The sequence below is a fragment of the Canis lupus genome, chromosome 9 (genome assembly GCF_011100685.1).
Source record: "Canis lupus familiaris isolate Mischka breed German Shepherd chromosome 9, alternate assembly UU_Cfam_GSD_1.0, whole genome shotgun sequence".
NCBI lineage: Eukaryota > Metazoa > Chordata > Mammalia > Carnivora > Canidae > Canis > Canis lupus.
The window spans coordinates 13,668,431-13,682,657 of NC_049230.1; the positions used below are offsets into that span (position 1 = coordinate 13,668,431).

The window sequence follows — 14,227 nt, forward strand, 5'->3', positions numbered from 1 at the left end:
ATACAAAAAGCCATAAAAACATTCATTTAACCCAATACACTCAGAAATGTATCCCAGAAATATAATTAGTCAAAAAATAATATTAATAATATCTACGTTAATGTAGGATAAAGTATTAAGTCAGAGGCACCTGGTTATCAGTCAGTTAAACATCTACCTTGGGGCTCAGGTCATGATCTCAGGTCCTGGGACTGAGCCCCGAGAGGGAGCCTGCTTCTCCCTCTCCTTTGCCCCTATTCATACTCTCTTGCCATCTCTCTCTCAAATAAATAAATAAAATCTTTTAAAAATAAATAAATAAAGTATTAAGTGAAAACCGGGGAGCAATATAAATACCTAATATTAAAAGATTTTGGAAAATTATGGGAGCATATATCGACAAAATATTTTGTAGCCTTCCAAAATGTAAGTATATAGGTGCACACCTGGGTGGCTCAGTTGATTAAGCATCTGACTCTTCATTTCAGCTCATGTCATGATCTCAGGGTTGTGAGACCAAGCCCTAGGTCAGGCTCCACGATCAGTGGGAAGTCTGCTTCTCTCCCTCTTCCTCTGCACCTCCTCTCACTCACATGGAAGCATACAGTCTCTCTCTCAAATAAATAAATCTTTTTTAAAAATGTAAGCATGTAAATTAAAATTGTGACATGTATAACATGGAAATGTTCCATGATCTAGTAAGTATAAAAATTTCAAATTATATGTACCATAATTAAACATGAGTCAAATATACATATATGCATATAGTTACATATAAATATGCATAAACTTACACACAAAAATATATATTTTAATTGAACACCAAAACAAACGTCAACTATTTTAAGGTAATAATCTAAATATTTAACAATTCTTTTTAAAGATTTCAATTATTTATTTAACAGAGAGAGAGCACAAGCAAGGGGAGCAGCAGACGGAAAGGGAGAAGTAGGCTCCCTACTAAGCAGGGAACCCAATGGGAGGCTCCATCCCAGGACCCTGAAATCATGACCGGAGCTAAAGGCAGACACTTAACCAACTGAGCCATTCAGGCACCTCAACGATTTATTTAATATCCATTCTCCTGAACTTAAAAAAAAGAAATTCCACCATACCAAGGAAACAGAGGGGTTCCAGGATACAAGCTTGATACAGCCTCAAGAAGAGGTCCACCCCTCCCTTCCACTGCTCATTCTAGCCTTATCTGAGAACGCTCATGAATTTCCTTACCACAATGACCTCTCTGACACCCCCAGACCCCAACTTTCCAAGGACCAACAAATCACCTCAACTGTTTTGAACCCCCGAATCATGCAAAACAAACATAAACTCAAAAACAAAAAATGCCTACAACTGTGTTGTTAATTTAGCAATCAGCAAATAGCCAAGCCCAAATTCAATTATAAACTCTGAAAGTATATAGTACTGTCTGTCACACTAAAGTTTCTGGGATTCTCAAAGCCAACTTGCTGACTCAGTAGCAGACAGTATCACAGTTAAAAAGCAGCACAGAATCATGGACAAATCAAAGAACTAAGGGCCAGGAGACCAAGGTACAGTTAAATGGAAAAAGTTATTTTAACCACAAAGAACAAAAAACTAAAAACTCCAGCTTAAAGCAGATGGGTGAAAAGAAGCTGGCAATGTCTTATAAATCTCACCCAGCCAGAGTCCATAAGGGGGGATGGCAAGTCATTTTATTAACAGATGAAGCTTTCTTGAGCTGGTGAGGTCTAACAAAAGACTAGTATTGAAAATATATCAAAACATAATTTTTGCACTGATGCCCCACAAGGGTAATATTAAGGCTTCTAATTGTTTTTTTCTGTAGTATCACCATCATCTAAGTTTAATAATGAAAGACCAAGTTACAATAATGGACCCAAAAAATCAGTTATTGTGAATCAGAAGTAATAAAGACTAAATTGCCTTTCTTAGCAGGGCAATTCAGCAAAAGATAAATAATTTGAAGGACTAATAAATATAACCATCAGGAAAAAAGTTTAACCTTTTGTTTCTATTACTATATTCTCACTATTTAGATGCTTAAAAATGCAGATATATATATACACAATGATTCATGACAATACATACACAGCAGAAACCAGGAAAAACAAACTATTCAGTACTTAACCAAGTTCATCAGAGCACAGAGTGATTACCACTCCAGAATGTTGACACAAAAACTGAAGGGCCTCTCAAACTCCAATCATATGCAGATAGGATGAGCCCCTGTGTGGTTACTCATTCAGAACATGAGTGGAAGATTAACCTACCCTCACTTCTCTTCAAACAAACTCTGACAACGGTGGAAGCAGTTTCTTCAGAGGATGTGCATCATCATCCAGTCTGTTCCAGAAGTAGCCAATTCAGTGGGATCCGCATTGTCAGATTTCCACTATCTCACTACTGCCCAACCTTACTCCACCCGGCCCCACCTTATTCTTCCTGGACAGACTCGCCCTCTAGATTAAGCCTCTCTTTGTCGCCTTCTCAGGCATTACCAAGTTCTTGTTTTCTAAATAAAGCTCTCCTAAACCTTACTCACCTGCAGTTCACTGCACTGGGGATCACCCAAATAGCCCATCAGAGCTCTTTATAATTTCTGAAAGAAAGAAAAGGAAGCTTTTAAATACATAGTAGAAAACACCTTTGCTGATGTATCAGTTGTGAAGCATTTGTATCCAGTATTCACAGAATATGGTCTTTTGGTCCACAGTATTTCAGTAAAATGTAGCATAACCAACGAGGACCCAAAGTTCTGAGATAAGAGAACAAAGATAAAAGTTTGGTTTATTGTTGCTATCACTTAGCTGTGTGACCTTGGGCAAGTCACTTGAATTCTGCAGGCCTAAATTTCCTCATCTGGAAAATAAGACAGACTAGACAGAAGTACAGCTGAGCACATTACAAGCATAGGCTCTCCAAGACAGAACACCAGCACCACAACTTACCTGTCTTATGACATTTGTTAGCTAGTTGACATTTGGCCTAAATTTCCTCCTCTGCAAAATGGAAATAACAACTAACTGGGGGTTGTTATGAGAATTAAAGGACAGAAAGTGAGTTATAAAAAGCCTATAGTAATCATACTGTGCAGTTTATCATAAAATTCTACAGATGGTAATTACCACCATTACCTCCAACCCCTAAGGTTATATGAATTTAATTCACAAGTATTTATTTCCTTAAAAGATCAACAAATCAAAACTGTACCAACCTGACAGTGGAATTAACTCAGTGTTTCACTAACAATTCAATTATAGTTATCTTAAACTGATGGTTTATTACTTAACATCACAGGAAACCGGAGGAGAATAGTCAGTGTATAACACCTAAACCAGTTTAGTGTCCATGCCTTCCTTGACTTCTCCCTCCACTTTCACTACTACTAGTGTACCTCAGCAACAGAGAGGTCTTCCGAAAGCCAAATGACACCAACTGTTTTCCACAGTCAGCTCATGGGAACAGAACTAAAGATGGAGGAAGGGGAACAAATTCTTTTTTTTTTTTTAATCTTTTTTACTGTATGTACTTAAGTACCATTCAATTTTGTTTACTATAGCATGCATCAGTTTTTGCATAAAAACAATTGTTTAGGGACGCCTGGGTGGCTAAGTGGTTCAGTGTCAGCCTTCGGCTCAGGGCGTGATCCCAAGATCCAGGATGGAGTCCCACATCCGGCACCTTGCAAGGAGCCTGCTTCTCCCTCTGCCTTTGTCTCTGCCTCTCTCTCTCTCTCTCTCTCTGTCTCTCATGAATAAATAAATAAAATCTTAAAAAAAACACACACACACAATTGTTTAAAACCATATTAGTTATACATATTGCCTAGTGCCAGGAAGCTCGCCTTATGGGAATATTTTCACCACAAGGAGAATTTCCACAGAAGAAAGCAAAAAGGCAAATTCAGATGTGCTGAGAACACCTAAAAAAATGGCACAGAAATAACAAAAATCACAAACATTCACACTTCATAATGGTTCACTCAAAAAATATGCCATGCATTCTTTGAAGATCTAATGATGAATCAGGGGGTTTTTGGTTCAAAAGCAAGATGAACATACAACTCTGGTTTTACCAAACAACTTCCTGCTCTTAGAGAAAATGACCCAGTACAATTTATACAAGTAAACAAGTTGGTAGTGTGCTGAAGAACTTTCAATTTATTTTAGACAATTTATAGCTTTTAAAAATTATATATTCTTCTGTATTTAAAACATATAAAAAATCTTCATGTTACATCTACAATATTATTTTTAAAAGAGGAATATTAACTCTATTAAATTCAGGATTACTCAAAAGTATTATCCCAGCAACTCCTGAAGTGACAAACCACTATGTTTTATGTTGCTTCTAGCCAATGCTACATAAATCCTGACTACACCCATCAATTTAAATGAACTGTAAGCTGCTGTGGCCACATTCTCCACACATAACCTAGTTCTTTCCCAGAAAACATTTCAAAGTATTACTTAGAAATCAAATTATATCTGAATGTACACTCATCTAAGTTTATGAAGATAAACAAACATAATAATTTGCTTATAATTTTTAAGTAGCAAAAAAATAATAATAATAATTTTTAAGTAGCTCCTCACCCTATCTTGTTTATCAACAAGTTGATAAACTTGGCCCAAAATCTTCTATGCATTTAAAACAGCAGACAAAGGACATTATTTCTTGTGCTGAGCCTGTATTTTGGATCTTAAATAGAGTGTGACAATTATACAATGACTTGTATTTAATATTAATACCAAGCCTACTTCTTAAACAGGGAATAAAAAGAATGCATGTATAAGATATTGTCTACTTATTTGTAGGTCCCTCTGCAATATTCTTAGCCTTTCATGAATATGCTGTTTATTTTTAAACTACATAAGGCCCTCTGCAAGTAGGAATGATCTCTCCTATTGTGTTGGCATCACTCCCTTCCCCAGTAAAAAACAAACTGGACAGTCCATAAATGTATACAGACTTTACAACACAGACTGAATATTTTTGATATTAGAAAATGAAAAATCTTGCTAACAGGGGCAAAAATCAAGTTTACTACCTGATGAAGAAGTACTTAATGACTCTCCAAAACTACAGCCTCCCCTAAAAATAATGTCCTAAGCTTCTCAGTTTTTAGATAGACTAAAAAAGCTATGTCTTTATTCAACTACAAGACAGTGTCCTCTACTTAGCTCCAAACTTTAATATTACGGTATTTCCTATTTTAGAATACTTTGTTAACAACTTGTTTAATAGCCAGCTACTAACTTTGCTTTGAAGTGACTACTAACACTTCACATGGTCTACGTGTGTGAAAATTGTGGAAAATGTCTTGACACAATTCAGGCCAAACAACACTAGTCACAAGAGATTACCAATTTCTAAATATTCAATTTTTAAAGGTTTTTTTCTTGTAGTATTCTCTACATCTAACATGGGCCTTGAACTCACAATCCAAAGAATCTCAATCTTATGGTCTTCCAACTGAGCCAGCCACATGCCCCTAAATATTCCATTTTTAGACTCCATAGGCTAACAAACATCTCCATAGGCTAAGAAGCAGATTACTTGCTCCTTTCCACAAAGTAATCTGTAAAGTCAAATAAATAAATAAAAAGAAAAGGTTCTGATTGGAAGGTCTAAGGCATGAATATGCCTCCATCTGTAAGCTGAAAATAAATAAATTTTAAAATCCATATTTGCTCTGCCAAGAATAAAAATAAAAATATATGTAATACACACAAGCACGGAGTTTCAAACATAAGCAAATGTGATGTATGCACTTACAAAAGGATCTTGATTTACGTCCACCTTCCTCTCCCAAGTTTTGTTTTGTTTTGTTTTGTTTGTAAGGCAAAATGTCAACAGAATGCCTCAATCTGGAAAAAAAAAATAAAGAACAGCTTATTCTTCTTAAACAGATGTTGTGATAGACAGGAAAAGTTTGTGAGAGGATTTCAAAATCCAAAGGCTATCCATATGTGTTGGGAAAACACACACACACACACACAAATCTGCAGTGACCCTAATAACTTTACATTTTCTCAATAAACCATCAAAAATATTTTTAAAATTGAGAAAATTGTTTGTGAAAAATGTAAAATTAGCAAACTTCTTTCCTCCTCATTATAAAATACTGTTCACTAACACTTTATCAATAATGCCCTTTAAATCCAAAGCAGAGCAGTTAAAGCAGCACTTCCAACACACACACCATGTGGCCAGAAAATAATGACAAACCATTTTTATCCCTAATAAAACAAAACTCAACATTATTGTTTTTATTTCAAAATAACTATGGGAGAGACAAGTACTATTCCATTATTCAGAAAAGGCGTGACCAATGCCTAAAATAAATTTTTCCAATGGAAGGGGTGCTCTTGACAAGGGTCCCATTAACTGTGGACACACAAAATCCACATAAACAATCACTAACACTCAATGTAGAGTACGTGATGGACACCAATATACATAAGAAATTAAGACATCCAATTAAAGTTACACAAGGAAATTTACATATAATTGCTCCTGGTGAAGATACTGATCAAGGATAACTGCAAATAACGTCTGGCTCTGGATAAGCTCCACTATGGTTGATGTGTTGCAACAACTTAAAAGTTGGGTACATTTGACACATTATTCCTCTCTAAAGGGAGCCCTGCCTGCATACCCATTTGATCAATTGAGATATTTGGAAAATAAAGATAGTCTCATCAAATTACTTAGCCTCACCCTTAAGTGTTGATTAAAATGAAGGGGAAAAGGTAAATCATTCTTAACTGCAGTCTCACCTTACACATCTCACCAGCACTGTAGTTCTTTAGTGATCAATTACTTCATCCAATTCCTGAGGCAAACAGAAAAGTAAAATGTGTCTGTACAACACCAATAATAGACATGACCCGCAAATACTTTATCAGCCTCAAGTGAGAAGGCTGCTAAACTTCAAATGGAACGAGTTACCAAAAGGCTACAGTATGCAGTTCTGCAAATTATCGTTTTGCTTTAAAACAAAAACATCTCCTTTCTGTGTGCTGTAAGAATAGATTATAAAATGTTAAGATCCAAAAACGTAAAAAAAAAAAAAAAAAAAAAAAAAAGGCCATGTCTTTCAGCACTGAGTGATCTTACTTTCAAAAAAAGAAGAAGAAGAAGAAGAAAGAAAGGAAAGAAAGAAAGGACAAGAATCCTCATTAATATAAGTTAAAGAGAGGGCAAAATTAAGAACAAACCAGCCGGGACAACTTCTCCTCCCCCTCCCCCCCACACACCCCCCCCATCCACTGTCCCTAGAGTTATACACATCATATTAACGATTTGCCTGAAAAGTCTAAGTCGTGAGGGAGAAGCAATAACAATTTCGAGTTTCAAACCAAACCCGAGGATCCCAATCCAAGAAGAACCCTAAGCCCCTGGCTCCCAGCCCCGTCTGAAGGATCCTCGGTGAAGGAGAGGGTGCAGAGAGCTCAAATAATCTGGGGATAGAGGAACCAAAGTTCCCTAAATAAAACTGCAGTCCCTTAGCCCTAGAGAAGGGGAGTCTTAAAACAATCTCCCAGAAAAGATAGTCTGTTTTTATTTTTGTTGATGTGCTCGTGGGCCAATGAGAATTTCCGAGGAGGGGGCGGAGAAACCGGGGGGCGGGGGGGGGGGGGGGTGAAGCTCAGGCAACAGCCCCCAGGCGGGGGAGGGAGGGGGCGCAGCCCTGACCCACTTCTGCCGCCGCCCCCCCCGCCGCCAGCCCGAGCCCCGAGGGGGCGATCCCGCGGGGCGTGGGAGGCCCGCACGCTCCCCACCCGCAGCCGTGACCCGGAGGAGGGGAGCGTGCAAGGCGGCTCGACCCCCCCCAGCACACACACACACTCACACACACCCGAGTGCCCGCGGCGGGGGAAACCTCCCGCAGACTCCCGGCCCGGGTGTGCGAAGCCCCCCTCCACCGCCCGGGCCCCGGGCGCCGCGGCCCCCAGCGGAGGGGAAGGGGACCGAGGAGGGGAAGAAGCTGTAAACAGCCCCAGCGTCCGGGCCTCGCCTCGAAGAGCCCCGCTTCCCAGGCCCCGCCGCGGGCCGCCTGCGTCCCCAGCCCGTCCGAGGGCCGGCCCTCCCGGGGCCCCGGGGACTGCAGGGGAGTCGGGTCTCCTCCCCGGAGGGCTCCGGCGGCTCGCGGAGCGGTCCCGGCAGCGGAGAAGGGGGAAGTCAGGACTTACCTGTCATTACTTTCTACGCCATCTTGGATCCACTTGTCAACGTCCCCACAAAGCATTATGGGTAAGAAAGAGCCTTTAAAGTGACTCCCCCCCTCGGCCCCCGACTCCCGCCTCCCGCCGCCGGCGCCGCCCCTCCGGCCGCACCTCCCGCCCGGAAAGTTGCCCCGGCGGGCGGGCCGGCCCGGGCGCCTGCTGCCGGGCCCCCTCCCCTCCTCCGGGCTGTTTGCATTTAAAATCCACCCCCATTTTCAAAATGTGGCTTTGGGTTTTCCTCTTGGCTCCGGCCCTAGGGTTCCCTTCCCCCAGCCCTCGCCTCCACGCCTGTTCCCTTTGCCCCGCCGCCCTCCTGCCCTGGCAGACACCCCACGTCTGCATTTAATCAGCCCGAGGTTTCCCTGCTGCTGGCAGCGCGGGGAGCTGCTCATTGATTTATTTATGCGCATTTCTGCGTCTGTTACTGCTCGGGATCCTCGGTGCCCGGCGGCGGGCTTCGGCGGCCGTCTCCGTGCCCCGGGGCAGCCGGGGGTCGCCGGCCGGGCCCGGGAGCGGGCACCCCGCAGCCCCGCAGCCCCGCAGCCCCGCAGCCCCGCAGCCCCGCCGCCGCCGCGGGCCGAGAGGTGCCTCCGTCCCGACACTGCGTTCCGGGGGCCGTCGGGCTCCAGAGCCTGGGCGGACACTGTCCCCGAGCCCCCCGGCGACAAGGCGCGTTCGGGGGCTGGGGGAGAAGTAACCGCGAGACGCAACTTTCCCCGTCTGCTCCCTGTCCCGCTGTCTCCTCCCCTCGGCCGGTAACGTGACCCGAGACCCTCGAGTGGGGACCCCTCCCCCAGGAATGTGGCTCCGGGCGCTGCCGAGCCCACCCGGTCGCATTCCAGGCGGAGTGCGGACTGGGACTTCCCGGGGCAGGTAACTCGGGGGCGCGGGCTTGCGGGGTCCGGCGGGGACGGGGGCGCGCCCCGGGGCTCCGGGAGGCTGGCGACGCCCCTCGGCGGAGGAGGCGGTCCGGGGCTGCGGGGACCGTGCGCCCACCCGGGGCCACCTGCCGGATCCCAGGGTGGAGGCGATCCCCGGAGGCCGGGCGAGGTCCCGGGAGTTCGGGGGCGGGGGCGGGGGTGGGGGGATGCTCGGAGTGGCCATGCGGCAACGGGGTGCGCTGTAAGTGGGGGGCGCAGAGATGCGGGGCGAGCAACCCCGAAACCCACGCACGCCGCCCTGGCCCGAGCTCCCGCCCGCCGGCTCTTTGCAGGGCGCCCCCCGCCCCCCGCTTCCGTGGCGCCGGGCGAGCAGCGCACTCGGGGATCCCACGCCCCCAGGAGCCGCGGCGTCAGTCCCCCAGCTCTCTCTTCCCAGGGACGCTGGTACTCGGCGTTCAGACTTTGGGGGGCCTGCTGTGGTTGCTTTTTTTTTTTTTTTCCTTCCTCCAAGCAAGCTTTTACGAAGAGACGTCCAAGGGAAAATCCTCTAGGACACCAGTGCTTGCGAAACCCTCTGTTCGGCACTAAATGCGGTTGAAGGGCTCAGAAATTTGAAGAATGCGCGGGCATGAAACCCCCTCCGCGAGGAGCGCCTAGGGCCTGAGTCCGTCCCTAGGGTTTTGCTCCCCTCCAGACCCGAAGACCAGCTTCTCTCTCGCTGCCTTTCTCTCCAGGAACCTGGATGGTTGCTGACGTGAGCCCTGCCCCCAGGGAGCAAAAAAAATAAAAAATAAAAAATCCACCAGGCAATTGTCCCGGGCCAGATGAGTAGAGTGAGGTGTAGACTCATTAAGGGATTGGCCCGGGGTCAGCCGTGAGGGAGGGAACGAGGTAATGAGTCACTCCAGGGCCCCAAACGAGGCGTGCTGGGGAGGGACCTCCCCTGAGTCACCCGCTTTTCAACCGAGTTTAAAACTGAAGCCTGGAGCCAGTTAGCTGTTCCAGCACAAGCAGCCACGCAGGACCTGTGGCCGAGGGGGTGGGGGCTCAGAGGACCCCCCCCCCTGCTGCTGCCCTCTGAAAAATGGATTGCCCTCCCATCTGAAGAAGGCTACAAAGTCTCGTTTTCGCAGGGTATCCTAATTGCTCCTTTTCCAGTTCTCCTAGTGCACTTAGACACTCCCATCACTTATTTAAGGGTTGCTTTGTTTTTGCATGGCACTTTAGATGAGGTCTGAGTTGTCTATAAGTAAACACTGAATGGGGGAGGGGGTGTACAAGGATTGTGCCTCCTAGAAGCTTCCTTAGTAAGTACCACTTGTTGCCTTGCATAGCCCTTGACCCAGAGAGGTGCACACTTTATCTCTGACTGCTGGTCCAGTCATCTACTGCAGGGTACGTCCTGGTCTGAGACACCACCTGTTTGCTGAGCTAGATGGCCTCCTCACTCTTTACCCTGCCTCCACTCTGCCTTCTATTACATTCTCCATCTGACCAACCCTGTGGCATCCCTAAAATGTTAACACCGGAGTCCTCTCTGCTTAACCCCATCACTATTGGAATAAAATCTAAATTTCCTCACTGTGACCTACAATCTCTGGTGTGAGGTGGGTACTGCCTCCCTCCCTCCCCACGATCTGGCACACTGGCCTTTTCTTCTTCTGTCACGCCCCAGACTTCCATCCAGTGAAAACCTGGTTGCCCCACATCTCATGACCATCATCTTTCAGCTCTCAACACAAATGTCACCTCCTCCAAGAGGACTTTCCTGATCCTCTTGATCAAAAGAGGTCACTCACTATTCCCTTACCCTATTAGAAATGATCATATTTGTCTACTATGTGCCCCCATCCCGTTAGAGTATAAGCTCCACAAGGACACAGGCCTCATCCGGGTTTTTCACTCAATGCCTAGACTGTGGCCTGGCACATAGATACACGCTCAGCAAAATATTTGTTGAATGAATGACTACACATTTTTTTTTTAAGATTTTATTTTCTTTCTTTTTTTTAAGTAATCTCTGCCCCCAACATGGGGTTCAAACTCACAACCCCAAGATCAAGAGATGCATGCTCTACCAACTGAGCCAGCTAGGTGCCCCAATGACCATACATTTATCAGATTAGGGCAGTAGTGATGAAAAAGAGTGCTGGAGCATGGAACGAGGGACTGGGCCCCTCCATCTCTTCAGGCCATTCTGACCACACACAGTTAGAGACAGGCAAATAGGAATGGAATGGGGGAAAACAGGCTCTTGGGCCAATATTAATGGTACTCCACTGTGACTCTGATCTGATAAACACACTGTTCCATGTAAGTCCCCAACCACTACCCCACCTTTTCCTCCTCATCCCTCTTACTGGCCAACCCTTCTTTTCAACCCCAAAACTCTGTCCTTAGATCTCTCTTCTTCAGCAACACTCCCCTGACCAGCCTGTCCCCAATCTCTCAGTCTTAAGACTTTAAATCCCATCTTTATCCCGAAGTAGGACTTCAGACCTATAGCTCAAGTCCAGAACTTTCTCCTAAGCTTCAGACTCTTAGCCTCCCCACTTGGATCTCTCATAGTCATCTCACCCCATAAATACACCCCACCACAGTCTTCCCTGGCTCCATTTTTGACAACTCCATCCTTGAAATTTGCTCAGGCCACAGTCCCTCCTTTCTCTCAAACTCCACCTTCAATCCATCTGTAAATCCTGCCTAGCCTTCAAAATGTATAGTGAATCCAACCATTTCTCATCACCACACCATCATTGCTACTCTGGTCCAGTCCACTGTCCTCTTCTCCCCTTTCCTGCCTTCCAGTGTATTCTCAAGGTAGCTGCCACAACTGCTCTAGATAAAATACAGATCAAATCTTCTCTCTCCTCTGCACACGACCCTCTGATTTCCACTGCTCTCATTCAGAAAAGAAACCAGAGTCCAGCACAATCTGCCTCCTCTCGTTTCTTTGACCTAATTCTCCACCTCTCTCACTCTTGTTCTGCCTTAGCCTTGATGGCCTCCTTTTAAAGTTTCTCCTCCTCCAGTAAAACATCCACATGCCTCATTCCCTTACCTCCTTCAAGGCTTTGCTCACCCCAGTGAGTCTGCTTCTTACCATCCTGCTTCAAATTTCAGTATTCCTCAAACACATACTCTTTCTTTCCTTGCTTTTCTTCCATGGCATTTATCACCTGTTCACATAGTAGGAAATTTGCTTATTCAGTTTTTTGTCTGTGTCACTCCATGTGAGGTGCCAGCTTGCTGATCACCAAAGATGTCTGTTTGCTGCTGAGAACCACATTTCCTAGCCATGTTCTTGAAGCTGGCTGGGCTGCGGCCTTGTGACTAGTTCTTGCAGATGGACTCAGAGCAAAAGTAGGACTGTGGAAATCTGCTTGATCAAAAATACATGCACCATGGGGGCACCTGACTCAGTCAGTTAAATGTCCGACTTTTGGTTTTGGCTCAGCTCATGATCTCAGGGTCATTGGACTGAGCACCACATCGGGCTCCAGGCTGAGTGTGGAGCATGCTTAAGATTCTCTCTCTCTCTCTCTCTCTCTCTCTCTCTCTCCCTCACCTGCTCTTGCTCACTTGCACTTTCGCTCACTCCATTTAAAAAACAAAGCAACAATGAAAAAAAAAACATACGACACTAAGCTGAGCAGACAATAGACCTTTATAACAGTAATCCACTGACAACTTTGGGATTTGCTGTAGCAAATCTAGCATCCTAATGACTACACCTTGGTTACTACAGCCCACTAGCATGCGCATTCAGTGAAGGCAAGGATTTACATCTGTTTTGTTCATTTATTGTCTATCCTTACTGCCCACAACAGAACCTAGCTTACAGTAAATACTTAATAACTACTTGTTGAGTGAAGGACTGAATTCCCTTTTCCACAACCAATCATGAGTATGTGAATGGTTTCCAAAGAAAGGATAATGGGAAAGACATTTCAGTTTGTTTTTGCTAAAGAAGCAGAAACTGGGTTCTGAAAGAATCACTGGCTAGAAGGCTTTGGTAAAACTACAGAGTTCCCTTTAATTTTGTCGTTCCCTGTTTTCATTTTTTTCTTCCCCTTTTCTTCCTCCCACTTTTCTACCCCTTCTATCTCTATTCCACCCAAGTTCTCCTTCATTCTCCCCTTCTTTCCCTTTCATTTTTTTTCATGAATTTTCTTCTTCTTTTTTCCCCACTTAATCTAACAAGAATTTACTGCCTATTCCGAAACCTTAAAAGTCCTAGAAGAGAGCATAACTAGTAATGTCTTTGACGTTGGCCATGGCAACATTTTTCTAGATGTCTCCTGAGGCAAGTGAAATAAAAGCAAAAATAAACTGTTGAGACTACATCAAACTAAAAAGCGTCTGCACAACAAAGTAAACAATCAGCAAAACTAAAAGACAATCTACTGAACAAGAGAAAATATTTGCAAATGACATATCAGATAAAGAGATAGTACCCAAAATTTATAAACAGATACAACTTAATACCAAAAAAACGCAAATAATCCAATTTAAAAATGGGCCAAAGTGGGATGCCTTGATGGCTCGGTCAGTTAAACATCCAATTCTTGATTTTGACTCAGGTCATGGTCCAGGGGTCCTGAGATGAAGCCTCAAGTGTTCCACACTTTGCAGGAAGTCTGCTTAAGATTCTTTCCCTCTCCCTCTGCCCCTCCTCCTGCTCTCTCACTCTCTCTCTCAAATAAAATAAATCTTTTTTAAAAGTGGGCAAATGATATGAAGTGACATTTCTCCAACAAAGACATACGGGTGCCCAAGAAACACAGGAAAAGATGCTCAACATCTTTCATCAGGAAAATGCAAATCAAAACCTTAGTAAGATATTGCCTTGTATCTGTGAGTGACTAAAATTAAAAAAAAAGAAAAGAAACAACAAGTGTTGGGGAGGATGTGAAGAAAAAGAAACCGTCGTTCACTGTTGGTAGAAATGCAAACTAGTGTAGCCACTGCAGAAAACAGTATCAATGTTCCTCAAAAAATTAAAAATAAAACTACCCTATGATCCAGTAATTGCATTGCTAGGTATTTACCCAAAAATCACAAAAACACTACTTCAAAGGGATATATTTATTGCAGCATTATTTACAATAGCCAAATTACAGAATCAGC

The 14,227-nt window shown here is 44.2% G+C and overlaps 1 protein-coding gene across 5 annotated transcripts in view; it reads right to left on the bottom strand.

Moving 5' to 3' along the window:
* The window catches only part of HELZ (helicase with zinc finger), a 165,625-nt gene extending 157,350 nt beyond the window's left edge, over positions 1–8,275 (bottom strand). For 4 of the 5 annotated variants that reach the window (XM_038546817.1, XM_038546813.1, XM_038546814.1 and 1 more), the window contains exons 1-4: positions 8,184–8,275; positions 6,768–6,823; positions 5,764–5,855; positions 2,528–2,584 (exon numbers count right to left, since the gene is read on the bottom strand). The gene's annotated coding sequence lies outside the window, so the exon portion shown is untranslated. Of the gene's footprint in view, positions 1–2,255; positions 2,385–2,527; positions 2,585–5,763; positions 5,856–6,767; positions 6,824–8,183 lie in introns of those variants that run through there. The other variant, XM_038546816.1, reaches the window with a different exon arrangement.
* Positions 8,276–14,227: the final 5,952 nt, after the last annotated feature.